Genomic DNA, 21,893 nt, shown 5'->3' on the forward strand with positions numbered 1-21,893 from the left:
ATTCTTCATAAAACCACAGAAATACTATCTAAAATCAAGGCAGGATAATTTGCTCAGTTACCACATATAGTGACTATTTATGATGCTGTTGAATAAGCCGTTCCACTTGCTACTTAGCTTAACATCTAGAAAGGTCTACCCAAATGTACTTAGCATCAAGATTCTGTGTTCCTGCTTAAATACACCTTTGAGTTGGAGTAAGTCTTTTCATCTCTGCCGTAGTTATCCCTCAAAGACTGTGCAGGAGAGAGTTTATCTGTGACTAGCCAGCACGAATGCCCTGAACATTTACACTTATGCACTGGAGCTATATACAGAGGATTTTTTTTTTCTCATCTAAAAAACATCTGTGCCAGGTAGACACATTCACAGGGTGGTCATAGTCAGAAATGATGCATATTCACCCTGTTGCTGCCTGCTTGAATGTCAGCTGCCCTCTCCTATTGGCAGAAATCATAAGATCTCAAAGGCACTCAAATGTGCTACTGTAAGTAATGAACTGACCTTTTCTTTTACTACTCTCAAGGCATTTGACTAATTTTGAAGACAGGTAAATTGACTAGCTATTCTCTAATTTAGTTTTACTTATACATGGATATTGTTTGTCGTTTCTCATTCTCTTTGGATACTTCTTCCCAGTTCAAGTCATTTCTAGTCAGCTATGGATCTTGATCAGGTCGTTACCATGCTCTGTTGTTATATTTCTTTGCAAAGTGTTGTGCCCTTTTCTTCTTTCATTGCTATAGACTGCAGTAATTTTTATTCCTGATGAAGTTGTTTCAACTTAGCTCTATGTTTATGACTCTCTCTTCAGATGAAGTATATCATCTACTCTGTCTCTCAGGACATTTGCCAAAGCAGCAGTGCACAAGGGACTAACTACTTCTGGAATTCATTCAGTTACACAGCTAAAGAAGGCCTTTGGAAAAGACAGTCTTCCACTGTGCACTATTTATAATATTTATACTCTATTAATACTCTGACGTAAGACATTGATGGCAGTAGACAATAATTACAGGTGTCACAAGGGTATAGAGATAGTGAAGGTCATAGATTCTTAGATGTCTTTTCTTATTCCATTAGAAAAATGTATTACCATAGATTTCTGTTTGGAGTCTTCCATGTTTGTAATTAGATTGCCAGAGAGAAAAAATAAATTCATACAGCTCATAAAAACACTTAGTTATGTCATACAAAAATTTCTGCTTCATAAGGTAACAGTAACATAATATTATATGCTTTTAATGGATGATAGCTATCCTGTTGCAGTTCAAACGGCTGCAGCGACCTGGTTCAGGGACGGCACGGCGACCACCCCCAAGCCACTCGGGCCATCAGCTAGTTGACACCAATGTGGTGGACGGCAAATGGCGTTTATTGATGGGTAACAAGGTGTTATATATCTAGGTTTACAACGTCACATCCGTCTGCTTACATCATAGACTAAACACTATTGGCTATTAGGGGCCCTATCTTTCCGTACAGCACGATATCTTCCGGCCGCCGGACCATAACTATCTGCAACAACTTCCCCCCTCCCTATGCATAACAAAACTAGCTAAAATAGAACTATCTTATTTTTATTACTATATTATTCTATTCTTATAGTTTATACCAATCTTAACATTATTTATCATAAACTTCACATAAAACATAAGGCACAAAGAAGAAGGCGCATAGAAGGTAGGGGATGACAGGTAATACCGGGGTGTAGGAATAGGGTGTACCTTGGGATAACTTGGGGGTAACACTGAGCAGATATATTCTTAAAGCAGTTGTCGGTGTTCTACTAAAATGATGTTAACCTTCTCTAGCCAATTCTTGACAAACGGCATGAACTATTCAATATACAGGGTCCAAAGATTAGCGTCATCATGATCATCGTGATTGGCCCTATCAAGGTGGATATCAGGGTGGTTAACCACGGCGAACCGGTGAACAAATTTTCGTACCAGCTGCGTTTGGAACAGGGTTCAATGGGTGCTAGTTGGCAAGGCATGGCACTGAAAACTGGTGGCCCTGTAGTTATTTTTGTACTAATTGCTCGAGATTGTTCGATCTGTTCAAGTACCCCATTTAAAGGGCTGGTGTGACTCTACCTGTCCTATAGTGACAAGCTGCAAAATTAAGATAACGCAAAGACATCGCGGCCCCCTCTTGCGGAGGCTGTTTTGTTGTTTTCTGGATTCGGTCAGCGTGGAACTCACAGGCTTGGGCGGGACGCTTGTCACTGGAGCGTACGGGTTACGGGGGTGTCCGATGATCTGGTCCTGTGAACAGAAACTCACAATTTTCATTAGTTTTATTTTGAAGGTAACAGCCACCTGAATTGCGGTCAGATGCTCTTCCTTTACAACATGCTTAATCATGTCTGCCCCCGCCGGTTTTTCTTTAATTCGGATGTTTACCTTCTTTTTCTCCTTCCTTAAGTTTGAATCAGTTGTGAGCCACTCGTCCTGACTAGTGTCTGATCCGGAGTCGGAGCTCGACTGACTGGTCACTTCCGGGCTCCGGTACTTTTTCGTTGGGCTCCGGCGTTTTTTGAAATGTCCGCTCTGATCCGTTCTCGGCCCCTCACTCGGGCTTCCTCTTGGCGCCTCCCTCGGGCTTCTCTGATTAGTTCTCCGCCCCTCCCTCGGGCTTGCTCCAGGTCCCTCACTCGGACCTCCTCTCCGCCCCTCCCTCGGGCTTGCTCCGGGCCCCTCCCTCGGGCCTCCCTCAGCTGTCCGGTCAGGCTCATTGGTTCTCAGCGCCTCACTCGCGCATCCCTCACCTGTTCGGTCACTCCCATTGGTTCTCGGCACCTCACTCGCGCCGGGGGCACCCTCGCCCCACCCTACCCCCTGCGGCTCGGCACCATTTTGAGGGGCATAGGGTGGCGGCCTGGCCCAGACGTCATTATGCTCTGACTTCTTTTCAATGTTCCTAGCTTCCTCGGCTAGCTCGCTCCAAACAGATTTCGGCTGTTTCTGCTCCTCTGTAAGCGGGAGGGGGTTCGGGGATGGAGGGGATGTATCACCCTCTTGCTGACCTTTAGGCTCAACAGAATTGCCATCATCTGGGGGGTGCAAAGTCTGTGCAGTCTGTGCGGCTGCCCCGACTCCCATTTTCGGGGTGGCTAACAAACAGTCCCTTATTGCCACCCAGGTCTCCTACTCTTTTCTAGCTTTCTGCAAGGCTTGTACAACTTTTCCCCAAGCCTTAAGGTTTTTCCCACAACCTGAAGACATAATCTCCTCAGCCAAGGTCTTAGTACATTTGTCCCACATTTCAGGGACACGCTTCAGGGACTTCAGAATATCCACCGGCTGGTCTATAACCTTAATTTTTAAAAGCCTCGCAACTGCGAGAGTAAAATCTTTTGGCTTACAAATCTTTGGCTTACAAATCTTTCCCCCAGTGCTTATGTAATTGCGATACGACCTTCACGAGAGCTTCCATCCTCCTTGTTGCTCTGATAGCGTCCTCTCTGCCGGGCTGGTCCACTCACTCCGGCCGCCGTTCACCCGTCCAGGCGATGACTTCCCGGGTTTCGGCACCACTTGTTGCAGTTCAAACGGCTGCAGCGACCTGGTTCAAGGACGGCACGGCGACCACCCCCAAGCCACTCGGGCCATCAGCTAGTTGACACCAATGTGGTGGACAGCAAATGGCGTTTATTGATGGGTAACAAGGTGTTATATATCTAGGTTTACAACGTCACATCCATCTGCTTACATCATAGACTAAACACTATTGGCTATTAGGGGCCCTATCTTTCCGTACAGCACGATATCTTCCGGCCGCCAGACCATAACTATCTGCAACACTATACCAAAGAGTAAACATTTTATGCATCATTCTTTCTACATTGTGTGTATCTGTGAACCAAAACATGCATACACTGATTTCAAACTAATTTCCTTCAGTCAGATAGAAAATATAACTGACCAACTGTACTGGAGATGAAAATTTCTGTGATCTGTAGAGTCATAACAATCTCCCGAGGGAAGCAGAGGTCGGACCTTGAGGAAAAGATGTTTGCCTGCCTAGGCTGAGCAATAAGGAGCAGGGATGCAGCTGCTCAGCCCGGTTCACAGGCAGCGCGCCCCAGAAACCTGTTGAAGCCGGCCGCTTGGCTGGGCTTGTAGCCAACTTAACCGCAGACATCCTCCAAACTAGCTTTGGAGCCCAAACACCCAGAAATGAGGAAGAAGAGGAAGAAAGCATGACCCTTGAATTGAGGGCTGGGCCCACCGACTGGTGTGCGTGCCCGCACACCAAGCGGGGAGAGTTGTGCAACTAGAGATGGAGGTTGTCCGACCCCGAGGCTGCCTCCTGGGTTGGACTGACCCTACATGCCAGGATGCACCGGGCATAGAGAGGACAGTGTGGAGAGAGGCAGGGAGGAGAAACTCCAAACTCTGAGGCCCGCGCTGACTCCATGGGAGCCGGTCAGCAACTCTCTCGCTCTGATCTGCCAGCTCGAGAGGATGTTCGGGTCCAGATCGGCAGGTATCGCCTCATGAGTAGTTATCCAGAGTTTGCTTCTTTTATGTGCTTTCACCTGAATAAATGCTCGATGTAGTCACCTCGTTCTGGCATGATTATTGCCGAATCCCGAGCCCATCCAGAAGACCAACACAAACGCAAAATGAGCCTTTCACCCTGGAAAATGCTAAGGATTTGTTAATTTATTTTTCCTTTGTGAGAGGGATTCATTAGTTATGGGAAAATACTTAAGAAATGTGTTTTTAAAAGGATTTGTCCAGTTGAAAATATATTCATTTGAACTCATTAATAATTGCTGGAGAGCATAAATGTGTAATGAATACGTAATTGAACATTTACACGTTTCTTTAAAAGATCATGCTTAGCGATGACTGCATGGCTTTTGCACAGAAAAAAAACGTAGGATCTTGAGAGCGATCTCTAAAGAAAGAAATAGGCTGATAAGCAAGGGCGCATGTTGCATATTGTTGTTTCAGTCTTGGTTCCCTTAGACTTCAAGGTCATTAATTCTCTTCAGATCACAGCAGGATATTAACCAATCTTTTCTGGGGATAAATTTCTGGAGGATATTTGAAGAAAAAGCACTGATACTATTGAGTTTCCTTCTTAGTATCAAAAGTAAGTAATGAGCACTTTGGATATAATGTTAACTACAAGAGCTACAGACTGCATTACTCCATCTGGTAGAACTCAAGGAAGAAACATGCTGTGGATATTCTCCTCTGTTCTAGAAATCATCCAGTGGGCAAAGACTGGTGAGAACAAGCAATTAAGTGGCCAAGAGAGAAAATGTTCCTAGAAGCTGGCAATCCAAACTTTGCCAAAGCATTTATGCCTTGTCCAGACTTAGCGCCTCAAGGGCAAACAGAGTCAAGTTTCTCTTTACTCCTAATTTGATACTGTGAGATAAGTAGTCTTGCTGCTCGTGTGCTATTTCTTTTACACCAAGGATTCCTGGGCAGTGAAAAGGTGTGAGTGGTCTTTACAGTGATGAAAGGAGAGGGAGCAGGGAGAAAGTCTCACTAGGGGAGCTCTCTGAGAGAAGGTAGTATTTCAGAAGGGATATCAGAAAGCATGTCTTCTTTGTCTTCCTCTTCCTAAGGTCATTTTTTTTTTTGATGAGTAGCTTTCCAAAATCATTGCAGTTTGTTTGTTTTGTTTCACAGAAGATCTAGCGTCATGCTGGAAAAATTGGCACTCATGCATCAAATCCATGGAAATTTCCTGTACAACTTTCTGTGCAAGGACTTGCACGTTGAGTGATCAAGGATAACTGTTCTTCTGCACATGCTCAACACATGGCAATGTGAACATTTAAAGCTAGTTCACACGGTTTGATTTCCCTCCCACTAGCTGGTGGCTGAGCACATGCACATCAGTTATCACAGAGCCATTAAATGCCTATGCAAAATATATGTGCAAATCAGGATTGATAGGAATCTGAAACAAATGAGGAAAATGGTAGCCAAGACATCAAGCCAACATCACATCCATGTTTTTCACCACATTATACCAAGCAATTGTTCAGCTGCCTTACTCTGTTCTGGTCCTTTCCTCCTCTCTTTCTCTATTTCATTAGTCTAAAAATGATTCTCAGTTTGAAATATCTTTAGATTATTTATCTTTCTCTAGTGTAAGAAATATATGGTATTCATTCACATCGTACTTAACTCTATAATTTTATGAACATAAACATACCAAGTGTCAGTCTTGACTTACCATATCAGCAACATACCAAACACAGATTACCTAAAGACTTTCTAATGATTTCTTTGAACTGGGAGATAAGAGAAAATGTATTGGAAATTCTAACTGTATATTCATTTAAAGAACATGTTGACACCAGTGAAGAGCAAATAGCAGACAATCTCCAAGGCTTCCTGCAGAGAAAACAAAGTATACAGACCTGACACAGAAATCGTAAGTTTCTGCACACACACTGCACAATGCTGTGTCATATTTCATATTAGAGACATCAAGCAAGCTAGCGTATCAGCCCAACATGCACAGTTGTGAACAGCCCTTGCACAGCTTGAGCCAACTTCCAGTCTAACTGTTGTGGCGACATTGTACTTTGCCAATTAGCTTAAAAAGAGAATCACAGCTACACACAAACCTGCTTTGTTTTCAGTCCTGTAGCTACAGCTTACGAAGCTCTTGTGGCATGGACAACTCAGAAATGGCACACCGTGAGAGACCACTGAATTCAGAGATTAAAATGTGACAGGTTTGCCTGCATCCAAAGTCTTCCTGACCTGTTCATCTATAGGGTTTTATTATTTGATGGCAATTTATTTTTTTTCTGGACAGTTCCTCTATAATATATTCTATTAAAATGATGTGGCTGCAGTCAGTTGGTACCCTACAGTGGGGGGAGTGGGGAGAGAAATTGGTGGTGATCAAGAGGGAAAACTATCTGGAATGTAGCCAGAGCATACAGGGCTTGAAAGATCCTGCAGTTCATGAGTTTTCAGCATGAATTTGGGAATTCGGGACTTTAGGGAAAGAATGGGTGTGAAATCTACAGTCAGGCTTGAGAAAGACCCAAGTAGGGCACTTTCCTAGAGAGTCAGAAGGCACTACACAAAATCTGCTGCAAAGCAGGTATCCTTCAAAGCCTGAGAACAACACTGAAGGAAAAGATTCAGCAAGGACAGAGGAACAGGGGATTTACCTTATTGAGAGGTTATGAGTGTTTCTAATTTAGGGTGCCTATTTCTCACCTATATTTAGTAAAGACAATGTTCAGAGATTGTTGCCCCATTGAAATTTTTTATTCACTCAGGTGAAGAGAGAGTCTGGAGATTTCCACCCCAATCTCTCTGAATGATGCAGGTTCCCACTGTGAGAACCCACTTAGAGAAGCTTTGAGGATTTCCCTACTTTCTTGCTTATGTCTTCAGAAGATTAATGAATTTTATTTGAGCAAAGTTGATTGCTATCATGTTAATTCTGATTACTCATTACTCTAAAATAAACCCAATTATTTATTGTCCACCTCCTCAGCAGATGTATAGACCAACTGATCATTTTTATAAGCAATGTTTTACATAAAAGAAGACATGAGCACATCTATCTTGTCCATCTTCTTCTGCACTAGGGTAATCAAATTAAAGCTTTACTTAGTGGCCATATTATCTAAATTTAGCTGTTCTCTCAGCTCTTTCCAAATTACATACCTCCTCCTCAAAATATAAGATATAAAACTGGCCACAAAACTTTAGCTAGAATGACATCATGGCTGAAAGTCAATGTATAAACAATATGATAGATTTATTTCTGACACTATTCATAAAGAATTTCTACTTTGTAAATTGAATACTTTACACGAGAGATGATTTATTACCATGCAAGTATTCCTTCACTGCTAAAGCAAAAAAAAAAAAAAAAAAAAACTCTCCCTGCGTATGATTCTTCTATTAATACCCTCAAGAATGTCATTTGCCTGCCATTTTGGTAGTTCCACATTAGTTACTTATTTTCATTTTTTGGTCCATTGTAACATACAGAAATAACACTGTTGCTTGGCAAGACTTTCTCCATTTCCCCATTTATGCATTTGATTTCTTCCTCTACTTTGTATTTTGCAATTGCATTCCATCTTGGTAATTGAAATCCACATCTCCAGTGAATTCAAAGCAAAAGCAAAGCACTGGCAAAAGCAAAAGAGGTTGTTCCAGGCATGATTCTGAAGGGATGCCCTAATGGGCTTAAATGTACTGTACTTGTGAATCTCATTTCTTGAGAAATTGTGTGTGACAGTTGGAGAATATCACCAGTTGAAGTCATATTCAATATTCTCAAGGATATTCTGGAGCCTCAAAGCCTAAAACAGCAGAGGAGGTGGGGAAAGGAGGAGGGGAGACGTGGCATCGTCACTCATCCTGTTCAGCCCAGCTGAGTTCTGTCTACTTAGGCCTTTGCATGTGTTTCATAGAATCATAGAATGCTTAAGGTTGGAAGGGACCTCTAGAGATCATCTAGTCCAACCCCCCTGCACACGCAGGGTCACGTAGAGCACGTGGCACAGGGTGGCGTCCAAGTGGGTTTTGAAGATCTCCAGAGAAGGAGACTCCACAACCTCTCTGGGCAGCCTGTGCCAGGGCCCTGACACGTTTTTAAGGCCCTTGTGTCTACTAAAAATAAACTGTTTCTCTTTATTCCCAGCATCCCAAGTCATTAGTGAAGATAGAATTTATATTGCATTTGATAAACACTTATGGTTTGACAGAAAGCATTTGATACTGACTATTCCATTACAGTTTTTCAATCCCTTGTGCATCAAGCTTACTGGAATTTCCTCTAAACCATATTTCCCTGAGCGTCATAGGGGTCACCCTCAAAAGCCTTACTCAAGCTCTCAACTGCTTCTTGTTTTGTCCTCTGAGCTAGTTATGCTGTCAAAGATGGAAACTGGGCTGGTTTGTCATGATTTGTTTTTAGCAAATCTATATTATCTCTTTCTTATCACCTTATTATCCTCCAGATAATTTCAAACTGATTGTTTAATAAACTGTTCCCATATCCTTCTAGTACTGAGTTTAAGATAACTACTGTTTAATTTTCTGGATTATCCCTGTCTATGGATAGGCACTATATTTGACCTCCACCAGTTCCTCAAAGACCTTAACTATCTTACATTACATTTTGAAGGTAAATGGTAATGGTATAAACAGTGATATATTCCTAGAAGGAGATAGGTTCATTTGAATAATCCAAGTTAAAATAAGTATTTTAAAGAAGAATATTTGCAGTAAAATGTGGATTTATCTGCAAGTTAAGACCTTACGTATGGAAATATTATTGCCTTCTAGAGACTGTTTTGTTCATTCCTTATAAAAATATTACATTATTTAAAATAACTGTGTAAATGACTTTACACAGATTTACAGGAAAATGCTTTTAGAGAACAGGAAGAGATAAAGATAGAGAAAGACATGACATCAACACGGCTCTCTGAATGTCACTTGCACTATACTTACAGAGCAGGAAAATTACACTTTTTCCAAAACCCAGACAACACTAAAAGCAGCATTTCTTTCTGTCTGTGAGTTTCTTACGTGCAACAGTGACAGTTCCAGCATATAAAATAAATGTTTTAGCACTCAGCTATTAATGCATCCTGCAAAAAGTGGTTTACCTATGAAAGTATGGCTTTTAACATGCATATGTCTGTACAAAATATTCAGAATTTAAAGCCATGTTGACCTCAGCATGGGTGTTGGATGCTTGTGTTTTGGAATGTCTAGACTAGATCAACTCATGCAGAGCGCAGAAATGACCTGTGTCTCCTCCTATACATTCAATAGTGCTGCTCAGATGCCTTTGGGGTGCTCTATTCTGTTAATGAAAAACAGTTTGTGCTTCTGTAGATTACAACCCTGTCAAAGGCGATCTCTACACCTTCAAACATTGACATTATCCTGTACATAATACTAGCAATATTGCCAAAATAGATTTCCAAAAAGGAAAATACAGGGAATTAGGAGTAAGCAAAACAGAACAACACTGAGAACAATTTCTAGGTAAATCTCTTCCATTCAACACCCTAAAACGAAAACAAATAAATAAACAGAGCTCTCCTGCAGTCAAAAAAAAAAAAAATAACAAAAGTAGTGTAATCATGTCCGCCCTTGCTTCTGTTTACACGTGTGCATGTGTGTACAATTTTCTATATTGCTGATGAAGGAGGCTGATGTGGGAAAACTGGACTCTAGTTTTTTCAAAATAGAACTGTCCCTACAGGTGTGTTTCTGATGATTTTAATTTGAATTATTTCAGACTTTTTGGATGTTTCTCGGAAAGCCTGTAAGGAAAAGCCTTGTAGGTGAACCTTCCTAATGACTCACTTTTATCCTCAGATGTTACTTAATTTGTGAAGGCTACTAAGTGTTCTCATGCATAATTTTATGAACAAAGTATTAAGTGTAGTTTTTTCATATCAATGATGTTATTTGCATTCACTGCTTCAAGACCAGGGCCTGCTATTTTTGTCACTGCTCTATGAAAACAGGATTCTTCCAGAGAAAGCTTTCAGTTTATCAAACACTTGATTTGTTCTAGTAGCAATCAACCATAGAAATACCTAACATATATCTAACAATAAAGGTAATGTAACAGCAATATGAGTGTCAATTCTGAAATTCTGTATTAATATTTTATTGCGTACAGCCAATAGTAACAAGTAAGTACTGTTTGTACTGTCCTATATAGGTGGAAACAGCAGTGAATGAGGAAGGAACCTGCTCTGTAAATAGAAGGTAAACATTAAGGTCATTTATCTAGTTTAAGGAACAAAAAAGGTAACATTGCAGACACTGCTGGCTTTCAACATTTCCTTCTCCTTACAACAAATTTGTCTTCTTATAGATCACAGTAACCTGTAAGGAGTGTGAGATGTCAGGGAATAGCAAGAAATCCTTTATGAAACTGGACAGGGAGACAGGGACGACGAGCAAGAAGTCAAGCCAACTAAAGTGAGGAGGATATTTCCAAGAGGCCTCTCTGCTCTCAGTATGTCTCTTGCGGATGTAACGAATGACTTGATAACGAGCAAGGCTCTGGTTTCAAATGTCCAAACCTGATGAATAAAGGTGAATTCTGTTTCAATCCCCTATTGTTCTATTTGCTTGAATGGTTTTCAATATCTCTTCGCATGCAGCCTGTACAGTTGGAACACCTCAAAACCCTAGTTCCCTTTCACAATTGTATTCTGTTGCTGCCTTGAAATATTTCACATGAAACATGTTCAACATGTTCCTTTCAGATTTTTCTGGCATGGAGAAACAAAAGGATATGTTTAAGGACGCATGTTTGTTCTATTTATTGCTAACTACAAACATAATCTCTGCAGTACTTCTTCACAAAGCAATTGTTCTTTCTTCCTCATAACGTCACCTATTCTTGCCTTCTAAAATGTTGTTATGCACTCCACAATATTCTCATTTTTGGGTGAGGGTGGTTACTAACTGGCTTTAGTGGAGTTAAAAATACTGAATAGGTGCCACCGGGGAAATTAGTATGGCATGGCTGCAAGAATGGAATCACAGCACTAAATGAAATAGGTATAGCAAGTAGGTAGCCATTTCTGCTCTAAAGCTTCTATTCTGAAACTGTCTCATGCTTCGCACTTGCAGCAGTAAAGGCCTCTGCTCCGTGTTTCTGGGTGCTGGTTGGCAGCTTGGCCCCTTTGCTCTGTGCTTCTGCCACAAGCCGGGACTTTTCACAATGTCAGACAGCCATGCTCGGATGCTTCCCGTGAAGGACTAGGAAAGTACTATGAGAGACATATCTCTAGTAATAAAGGAATCTGTGGCATGTCATATACTTTTAAATTCCCAAACCCAGGAGTTCTGGGAACAGGAAGACTGCAATTAGACAATCAAAACTTGTTGTCAAAAATGCTTTTACAATAGTGGTGCCCAATCTATCCTTCTTCTAAGGAAAGGAGATTTCAGTGTTAGGTTCCATAAGCTGGAATTTGATCAGACTAATATTAGTTGCACTAATATTTTGTGCAACTTCTATTTAATTGGTATCCTGTATCACTATATTGAGTACTACAAGACTCCTTCACTCTCTCTTGTCAAGATTATACAGTCCTTAGCTTCCCTTTCACACTGTTAACAGATCAGGTGCTGGAAGAAGGAGTCAGAGCTGAGGATAATGCAGATGACTAGTGCTGTGCCAGCTGCTAGGCTCACCTCAGTACCATTTAAGACAAAACCTTGGAGACCTACTCCTTTGAGTTGTGCGTTTGTTCTTGGTATAGCTTACACATCTACTGTAACTAGCCACCACATTTCTTTAGGCTCTCAATTAGTTTGGAATTTTGTTTTTTTTTTAATCAAATAAAGATTCACTCTCTGAAAATGTACATAACAGGCATTTAGATCACCCCTCTGAGAACACTTACTCAGTTCTGCTATAAGTCATGTAAAGACATTTCCATGGGTACTAAAATAAATAAATACAGGCATCTGGTGAATAAAAATTTCCAAATTATCATAGTACCTTAGGAACCAAAGTTAAAATAGAAGCTTCTAAACTAAAGAACTATCCTCTAGATTCTGTTAAAAAATCGATGGAGAGACAATAGGTGTTGAGAAGACAGAGCCAGGTTCTTCACAGCTAGGCATGGTGGGAGGATGAGAGACAGCAGGCATAAGCTGAAATGGAAGAGGTTCATACTGCGTATAAGGAAAATCCTTTTCACTCTGAAGATGGTCAAGCAGCAGAGCATATCGCTCAGAGAGGTTATGCCATCTCCATCCCTGGAGATTTTTAAATAACCCAAGTGGATAAAGCTCAGTGAAACCTGGTCTGACACCATGACTGGCACTGCTTTGAGCACGAAGAGGGACTTACAGACCTCCTGAGGTGTCTTGCAACCTGAACTATCCTGTGATCCGATGAGTACAAATATATCACATATATATATATATATGCATAAATAAGCAAACTCTCTAATAAAATATAAAAAATTGAAAGTATTAGCAAACTTAGTGCAGCTTTAATTTTAAAGATAAGTTCCCTTTCTTACCAGTCCTAGACTTCCTCAATAAAATCATCTAATATAAAGTTTATACGTCAGTAGAATGGGAGATAAAAGAGAGGGATTTTCGCAGTATTTTCTACATCCATTCGGAAATCTGGCCCAGAAGAGCAGAGGCAGAGTTACTAAGGGCAAAACTGTGTGTCCACAGTGTCCAAGTTTTATCTTTAAAGTGTATAAGCAGAAACAAAAAATCAGAAATATTGTTAGATTAACATGTGCACAGAAACTAACAATAAAACAGGCACTTCTAGTGACCCATAGTCACTATTTTTCCTCTGCTCCCACATTCTTTACTATGATGTTATAATAATGAACTCTTAACACCTTGGGCTATTCACACTTGTTTCCCTTCTACCCTATCATTGATGCCAGTTGATATTCAAATGCTGAGGCTAAGAATATATCACAAATTAGACCTTTTTTACCAATTTCCACAGTAAAATGTCAATGCATGTGAGTCAGCAACAATGCAGAGTGACACACCGAGGCCTGGCTACTCGACAGCATAATGAACAACGAGGACAAAAAAATATAGTAGTGCCATTGGAACACACACACTGCTTCAAAATTGCCTGGCATCATTGTTTTACTGTCAGACCTTCTGGAGATATGAAACATATGAAAACCCTCATGGTCCCCACAGCTCCTACCTGTCAGCATTTGAATACAAGTCAGCTGCAAAAGCCTCCTGTGAGTTATTCTCAGAAGAACAGCCTGCCTTACGCATTTCCTCTGGATGTAAATGTCAGCCTTGTCACCAGGGAGGCTGTACGGCAGCATGGTCTGGACACGGCATCCTGTCCCGCAACGAGCCCAGAGCTCCTGCTGGGATGAGGGCTCCACGCCAGGAGGCAGAGGTCAACACACACAGCCTGTCTGCCAACACATGCATCCGTTGCTGTCCTATCCTCACAAAATTGCAATTCTTCTGATCACTGTTGCGAAAAGTTTGAGTTGGGGCATAGCCGAGAAATCAAAGAAAGTTCCAAGTCAAACCAAAGATACCCCTTCTTTAAGATTTTTGCTCGGATTTAGTGGTTTGCCCAGGACATTGCTACACTATCGTAGTAATGAAGATAGAGCTTCATAGTATCCTCATGAGTTTTCCTGATGATCCAGAGCAACTAACGACTGCTCTTTCAGAGTAGCACACCAGCTCCTCCCTGGCACCAATATCTTAGTGTAGCCAACGCAACCTTTGGGAAGCCGAGCGGTGAGGAGCCTCCCAGACATTCCTTTGATCACCAGTGCCACAGGTTTGGATGTACACTGCCATATCGAACACAACCACCTGATAAAGTAGATAATAACAGTCCACACCTGAGCTGCTGCTATCACTCACCTGTTCTGTGGTAGCACTTTCAAGAAACACATGCAACTATGATTGCACATTGTCTCTAGATTTTCTGTCTCTCAAAAGAAAATGGAAGTCCCATTAACAGCATCTTGAAAAAAATAAAGCATTGTCTGCAGCCTATTTTTTAATCTGTCCAGTCTTTTAGTCCGCAAGAATGAGATCAGTGTCGGCAATATTTATTGCTTAGAAAAGCAGCAGAGGCAGATACCACACCTTGGCCTCACACCCTTGGTTTACATGCCATGATTATGCAAGGAAAAATGCCTTTTTAAGAGAATAGAATGTGATATAATGGGTTTCATTTTAAATATGGTTGTTATTTCCCAGCAAATGAATTAAATTCAGAAGGCTGAACAGCTGCAAATCATGGTAGAATTCTACAAGCTTCAACAGGCTGTTCATCACCCTGGAGGGCTTGGCATAAATGTTTTAAGACAGAGTTTTAGGAGTTTTTTTTTAGACTTAGCTAAAGGTCTACGACCTATCAAAAGGAATGGCTGACCACTTGCAGCTCTCACTAACAGCTTAGGTAGTGGATTCCTCTTATAATATGGACATTAATCAATAAAAAAGATATTCTGTGATGAAACAAATCCCTTATAGTTCTTATAGCTGTAGAAAGTGTGCAATGGGTTTCATGCTATGAAGAATATAAGTTGCTTGCTTTAGGTGTTACATCCTACTTCTGTTTGCCAAACAGAAAACTTAACTGTTGCTAAGTCCCTTGGAGGAGCAGGGAGGAGCTGGGGAAACAAGCGAACGTTGCTTATTCCTCAAGTTAAGATTGTCAGAAACATCCATTAAAGGCAAGCTTTTTATCAGGAGACTGGTGACTGACATTTCAGCTGCAGGAAGATATATACATTGGTATTTGCACCCACTCAAGAACATAAAAATAGCTAATTTGACATTCAAGCTTATATTGTTGACAGCATAATAGCACTATCAAAACTCTGCTACGGAGAAGTAAGCCCTTGCCCCTTGCTCCCAAGCCCTTGCCTCACTGCAAACTAACACCCACTCCATAAGGTTCTTTACTGAAGGAAAACTAGTCATAAGTACAATTTGTACATGCCTTCCAAGAATTTCCTAATGGAAATATTCCATTAACATAATCTTAATAAATTTAAAAATGTGATTAAATAAAACACATTTTTTAAAAAATAATTGATTTATAATAAAAAGTGGACTTTGTAACAGCCGTTTTATGTAGCTATTCCTTTAACAAACAGGAGATCAGACCAAATAAGACAACACTGAATATGGAAAAATAAGAAATCTCATGTATTAAAATCTGTTTTGTTATTTCCCATAAATAATGTTCATGCTGGTAAAGTTTAGGTCATTTGCATTGATGCTATCTGTGGGGATATAAAAATATGCACTGTGCCAATGTCCATGGTGTTTCCAAAGAGTGTGCTCACCACAAAGGCAACCGGCAAGGGCTCCCTCACAGAGGCAAACCGCAAACTCACATACCAGTCGTGTCACAACTCTGCTTCACAAAAAAAGAGAGCTGGAATTGGCAGAACTGTTTCGTTTGTTTCATTTTGTTTTATTTTGTTTGAGAAAAAATGTGTAACTGCTTTTTAAATTTTTATTTATTTTGGATTTTTTAAAATCATAACAAGAATTTGAAATCTTGGCACATTATGGTATGGAAAAAGACTTGCAACAGTGAAAATAAAATGTTCCCTACTGCATACTTCAAGCAGTTTACTGAATGACAGATTTTGAAACACTACAATCTTTACTGAATAACAGTTCCAGCTGATCTACCGCTCTTGTAGCCCTTTGTTATCCCAAAAGGTTGGCTGTTACCCCAACAAATCACATTGGACCTGCGAAGAAATCATGTGCTATATGCACTGCAGTGTTGGGTACTACAATGGCACAGGCAATAATAGCTGAAAATGATTTTTTCTCCCTCTGTAGTGCCTTGACAATATCACTTTGCCATGCAGGAAAAGCAAGTTCCTGCCCATGTTATAATTCTTACCTTGAATCTCCTTTTAATGGACCAGCAGCTTCAATGCACTGTTTCTTCATGTAAAAGAGTACTCCTGTTTACTACATGTTTAGTACTCCTGGTCTGTGGAGAAACTGTAAACCACAGATCCATTTTTTTTCCTTATATTGCTTTTCTCCCCTTTCGATTTATGTTCCTCTAAGAAGTGCTGCTAAAGCTACATATGTAGAGATTAAAGGCAGGTCCACTGTGACTTGCAGACATCAAAAGCCAAGAGCAGTATGAGACTGGAGTAAATAGCATGGTACTGGCTTTTGTCAGGCTCTCAAAGCCTCTTATTATCATTCTTTTTTCTCTCTGCCACTTTTCTAGTGACTGTAGATGCCCATCAGAAGTGATAAATACTACCTCAGAAAGAATACAAGTCATTTAATTGACATGTGGAAAGAGGAATCTGTGATCCACGGCAATCCAGCCCACCATGAGCCCCAAAACCCTGCAACACAGCAAAAGCCAATGGCTGACAACTTGCCTAGGAGAAATGTCTGGCACAACTTGGAGGCAGAATGACTAGAGAAGTCCTGACACAAATGTTTTGAGTACCCTGGCAATTAGAATGCTGAAAGCAAATGCCTGTAGGCTGAAAACACATCCTGACCACAAAAGAAACTATTTGCAGAGTGGGCAACATGCAAGGGAGTCAGTGCAGTGTGCTGGAGGCTTGGATACTGTCCTAAACCTGTCTGTCTTCTCCACAGGACAGGGTCATTCTACCTTATCCCCATGGGAACATTGTTAACTGCAAAACAGAATCATAGAATCATTATGCTTGGAAAAGACCTTTAAGATCATTAAGTCCAATCATAAAACCCATTACCACCATGACCATTAAACCATGTTCCTAGGTGACATGTAGATGAGGTCTACACATTTCTTGAACACTGCCAGGGATGGTGACTCCACCACATCTCTGGAGAGCCTGTACCAATGCTTCACCACTCTTTCCTTACAACAAAAATGCTCTCCTGGCCTGCACTAGGGAAGGTGTTGCCAGCAGTTCCAGTGGACGTGGACATGGAGGGGATTGATGTTGCCCTTACTCAGACTTGCTGAGTCCTGCAGTGCTGCTGGCTCCTGCACAAGCTCCCCAGCATGAGAGACGTGGAGCTCCTGGAGCGCATGCAGCAAAGGGTTACCAAAAGACTGAAGGGACAGACACATCTGTCCTCTGAGGAGCTGAGATTTCTTAGTGTGCAGAAGAGGACGCTCAAAAGAGACCTTATCGCTCTCTACAACTACCTGAAAGAAGGTTGTAGTGAGGCAGAGGTTGGTCTCTTCTCCTAAATAACTACCGACACGACAAGAGGAAATGGCTGCAAGTTGTGCCAGAGGAAGTACTCAAGGAAGCACCTGGAGTCACCAACCCTGGCCGTGTTCAAGAAACGTGTAGATGAGATGCTTAGGGACATGGTTTAGTAGGCATAGGAGTGATGGGCTTATGGTTGTACTTGATGGACATAAAGGCCATTTCTAACCATAATGATGCTATATGATTCTATGGACCTCCTAGTGCGCATCCAGCAAAGGGCTACCAAAAGACTGAAGGACCTAACGCATCTGTCCTGCAAGGAAAGGCTGAGAGAGCTGGCGTTGTACAGCCTGGAGGAGTAGAGGTGCAGGGGGAACTTATCAGTGTGTATAAATATGTGAAGGGAGGTGTCGAGAAGACTGAACCAGACTCTTCCTTGTGGAGTGCAGTGAAAACATGAGAGGTAATGGGCACAAGCAGAAACACAGGAAGCTCTTTCTGAATCTCTGGACAAGTTTTTTAATGTGAGGGTCACTGAGCCCTGGAGCACATCGCCCAGAAGTGGTGGGGTCTCCATACTGGGAGAGATTCTCAAGACATCTGGTGATGCTCCCAGGCAAGCTGCTCCATGGGAGGCAGCTTGAGGAGGTCAGCTGGATCAGGTGGTCTCCAAAGGACATTCTAAGATGAGCCTTGTGTGATTCTGGGATTGTGAAAGTGGTGGGGAAATGCCCTTTCTTGAAACCTTTTCCCAGAGAGCAACACACGTTGCCTCAGGGGGGTCTGCACAGAAAACTGGTGTGTGTTGTAGGTTGGGTTTCCTGGCTTTCCTTTTCAGATGTCCCTGCCTTGCACGTGCTTTGGGTCAAGCCTCCACCCATGGCCCCATTGTCACATCACAGGGTGCCTCAGTGACATCGCAGCCAGCGTGGCTAAAGCCAGCCGCGCGTCGCCACCGCGGCAGTGTGCCATTGCGAGACAGCAAGAGCAGAGACGTCCCTCGGGCCGGCTCGACTGGTTGTCTCAGGCACACGCGTGCAGCATCTCGCGAGTCCCTGTGGAGCAAGACCATGGGACAAGCAAATTGCTGCCGCACCCGAGTCGCTAGCGACTCTGTTACGGAAAGGCAGGCAGGGCGTGGGACCCCCATCCATGGGTCCCCTGGTGCCCGCCTGGGGCTGAGGAGGAGGGAGGCCTCCCGGGCGCCGCTTGGCGCCTTTGTCTCCAGCAGGAGCCCCCAGCTGCTCCTCAGCCACCGAGTGCAGGTGACCCAGCAGCAGCGCACACAGCTGCAGCACCTGCTGCTCTTTGAGCACTTCCTGGCCATCGCCAGCTTCAAGTAAGGCTCTGCATGACACCTCGCTTCATGCCATAGCCCCGGCACATCTCCTGGCCCAGAGCACTGCAGTCAGGGCTGCTCTTGCTCTCCTCCCCACAGGTGCGGCCCCACGTACCGGCTGAGGCACCGTGTGCTCCTCAGCCAGCTGTGGGTGCTGTGCCGCGAGGAGGCGGTGGCAGCGGCCGGGCCGGGCCAGGAGAAAGAGGATGAGGAGGAGGTCTTTGGCATCAAGACCAGCCAGACCCTCATCCTGGTCTGGCCCCATGGCCTCCGTGTGGTCACTTTTGGGTGAGTGTGGGCAACACGTGCCAGGGCTGTGCCCCAGTGCCTGTGCTGGGGACACTGCCCACCCCAGCAGGGGCCAGCTCTGTGGGGCACATGTGTGTCCCAAGGAGCAGCAGCAGCAGCAGCGGTGGCTGAGGTGGTTTCTGCTCTGCACTGCAGGTCACCGGAGGTGAAGAAGATCTGGCTGGACACCATGCTCAGGTGAGCCGTGCCAGGGGCTTCCAGCTGCTGGTGGTACCTGGGGAAGGCCAGGGCAGCGCTGCCCATGCAGCTGCCATCAGAAGCGGGCAAGGAGGGCTGGGGAAGGATGCAGCAGAGCTGCGTGTGGCTGCGGAGCAGCGGGGCAGGAGCACTCAGCCTGGACCTCGCAAAGGAGTGCGAGGCGGCGCGGGAGCTGCCAGCCCCGCTCATGGTCACAGGCGTGGGGAGTGAGAGGCCATGGCGTGTGTGACGTGCAGGAGGAGAGCCCTGCAGAGCAGGAGCCGGGGGGTGCAGAGCTTGTGCTTGCGGGCAGCGCGGCTGCAGACGCTGCGGGGCCCCTGCGAGCGCTGCCCTGGCTGGCAGGCGAGAGAGCGGCCATGCTGGGGCTCACGCAGCTCCCTGTGTGCCCTTCCTTCCCTGTGCACAGCCAAGGAGCCCTGGGAGCCAGAGTGACCCGCCTGCCCTCCCTGCGGCTCCTCACGCACCTCGTTGGCTTCTCCGGGCCTGTAAGTGAGCGCACGGTTCGCGCTGCGCTGTGCCTTGAGAGCCTCCTGGCTGTGCCAAGGCCGGCGCGGGAGGCCATGGCTTGCTCACGGAGCCTCTTTGCCGTCTCGCACAGGGCACGACGCTGACTGCCGCCACCGTGGAGGCCTTGGTTTCGGCAGAGGTGAGCGGAGGCTGCCTCTGCCCGGCCCGCACTGGCTGTGGCAGGCAGCTCTCCCAGCACCGCGGCGCTGGCTCCGTGCGCCGTCCTGAGGGAGCCAAGCCCCACGCTGGGGCAGAGCACAGCAAGGTCCCCGGTGCTGCAGCCACTTGCTGGGGCCTTGCTGTGCACTGGCCACTCTGCAATGTCACCCTGTTTCTTGCAGCCCAGTGCCAAGGAGAGCCCCCGGAAGGAGTCTTCAGGGTCTCAAGTGGGACTCTGCCAGCCACCTGGTGAGTGTAGAAAGGAAAATCCAGGGAGGTGGAGGTGGAGAACATGCCTGGTGCTCTCTCAGCTCTGCACGTGTGCATACGCACATAAACACTGCAGAGCCTGCAGCACAGGGCTCTGCAAAGGGGCACAAGGCACCTTGCCTGTGTCTGCCCGCTCTCCCCACCTCACGCTTTCTTTCCTTTGGCAGCAGCTGGAACCAAGCCGAGGAAGGGGATCACGTCCTGGCTTCGTGCTTGGAGAGGACCTGCTCCCAGCAGGACCTCGCCACAGCAGCCAGACTCTGCTGGCCATGGAGCTCTCTTTGGCCAGCCCCTAGGCCTTCTCTGTGGGCAGGATGGCAGCCTGCCCCCAGCAGTGCAGGTAAGCGCTCTGTGGCACAGAGAGCTCTCCTGCCTGTGGCTCCTTGTGGTGCCAGGCAGGTGCCTAGAGCCCTCATGCTGGGGCCCTGAGCACAGAGGTTGTGCTGGGGCTGCTTCTCCACACAGCCTGCTCACAGGCACAGCCTCAAGGGCACCTCTCATCTCCGGGGAGAAAGGGATGCGGCCTTTGGTCCACCCATGGAACCCTCTCAGTGACCTGCTGGACAAATCTCCACGGAGCAGGAAGCAGCTAGGAAGCCAAGCAGAGCAGAGCACAGCGCCAAGGCCAAAAGTGTCTCTTCCTCACTGCAGGAGCTCCTGGATCTGCTCCATGAGGAGGGTCCTGCCACGGAGGGTATCTTCAGGATCGCTGCCAGCGAGAAGGCCCGCAGAGAGTTGAGGGAAGCCCTCAACTCTGGCAAGAAGGTGGATCTGGCAAGCCAGCCAGTGCACCTCTTAGCGGCAGTGCTAAAGGTGAATTGTGCTGACGTGGGGATGGGAGAGTGCATGGTGAATCTGCATGGTCCTCCCTGAGTGCTCAGACTGACTGTGGTGGCACTGCAAAAACCAAAAGCCAATGAGGAAACTGCCCTCATTGCTTCTGCCTTTGCACTTGGCTTTTCTCTTGGTTGAGGGATGTGAAGTTCCTCTGGTTCTGCCCCTGATTTCCTGCATGCCCCTGGAGAAGTTCCTGCCTCCGACCCCTCCTCAGGAGGCCTCTGTGGGAGGAATGCTGACCTGGAGGGCTAGAGCAGAGGCTGAGAGGAGCTGGCTCTCCCTCCTGCCCTGTGAGCAATGTAGCCCCCTGCTCTGCCAGGCCTCAGGAACGGCTTTGAGGGCAGGTGGCTCAAAGCCAGCTGCCTCTTAGTGAATCCATCTCACAAGAATGCAGCCTCTCTGCCCACTGCTATTGGTGAGAGCTTCACCCAAGGACCTTGGCCTTGCAGGACTTCCTGAGGAACCTCCCATCCAAGCTGCTTGTGGCAGACCTCTACGAGAAGTGGCTGCTTGCACTGGAGAGGCCAAGCCACGAGGAGAGAATTGCAGCACTGAAGGAGTAAGTTGTGTTCCCAGGGCCAATGCTGGGGC

The sequence above is a fragment of the Tinamus guttatus genome, unplaced genomic scaffold (genome assembly GCF_059628265.1).
Source record: "Tinamus guttatus ecotype Peru unplaced genomic scaffold, ASM5962826v1 Tinamus_guttatus_pri_ptg000402l, whole genome shotgun sequence".
NCBI classification, from domain to species: Eukaryota; Metazoa; Chordata; class Aves; order Tinamiformes; family Tinamidae; genus Tinamus; species Tinamus guttatus.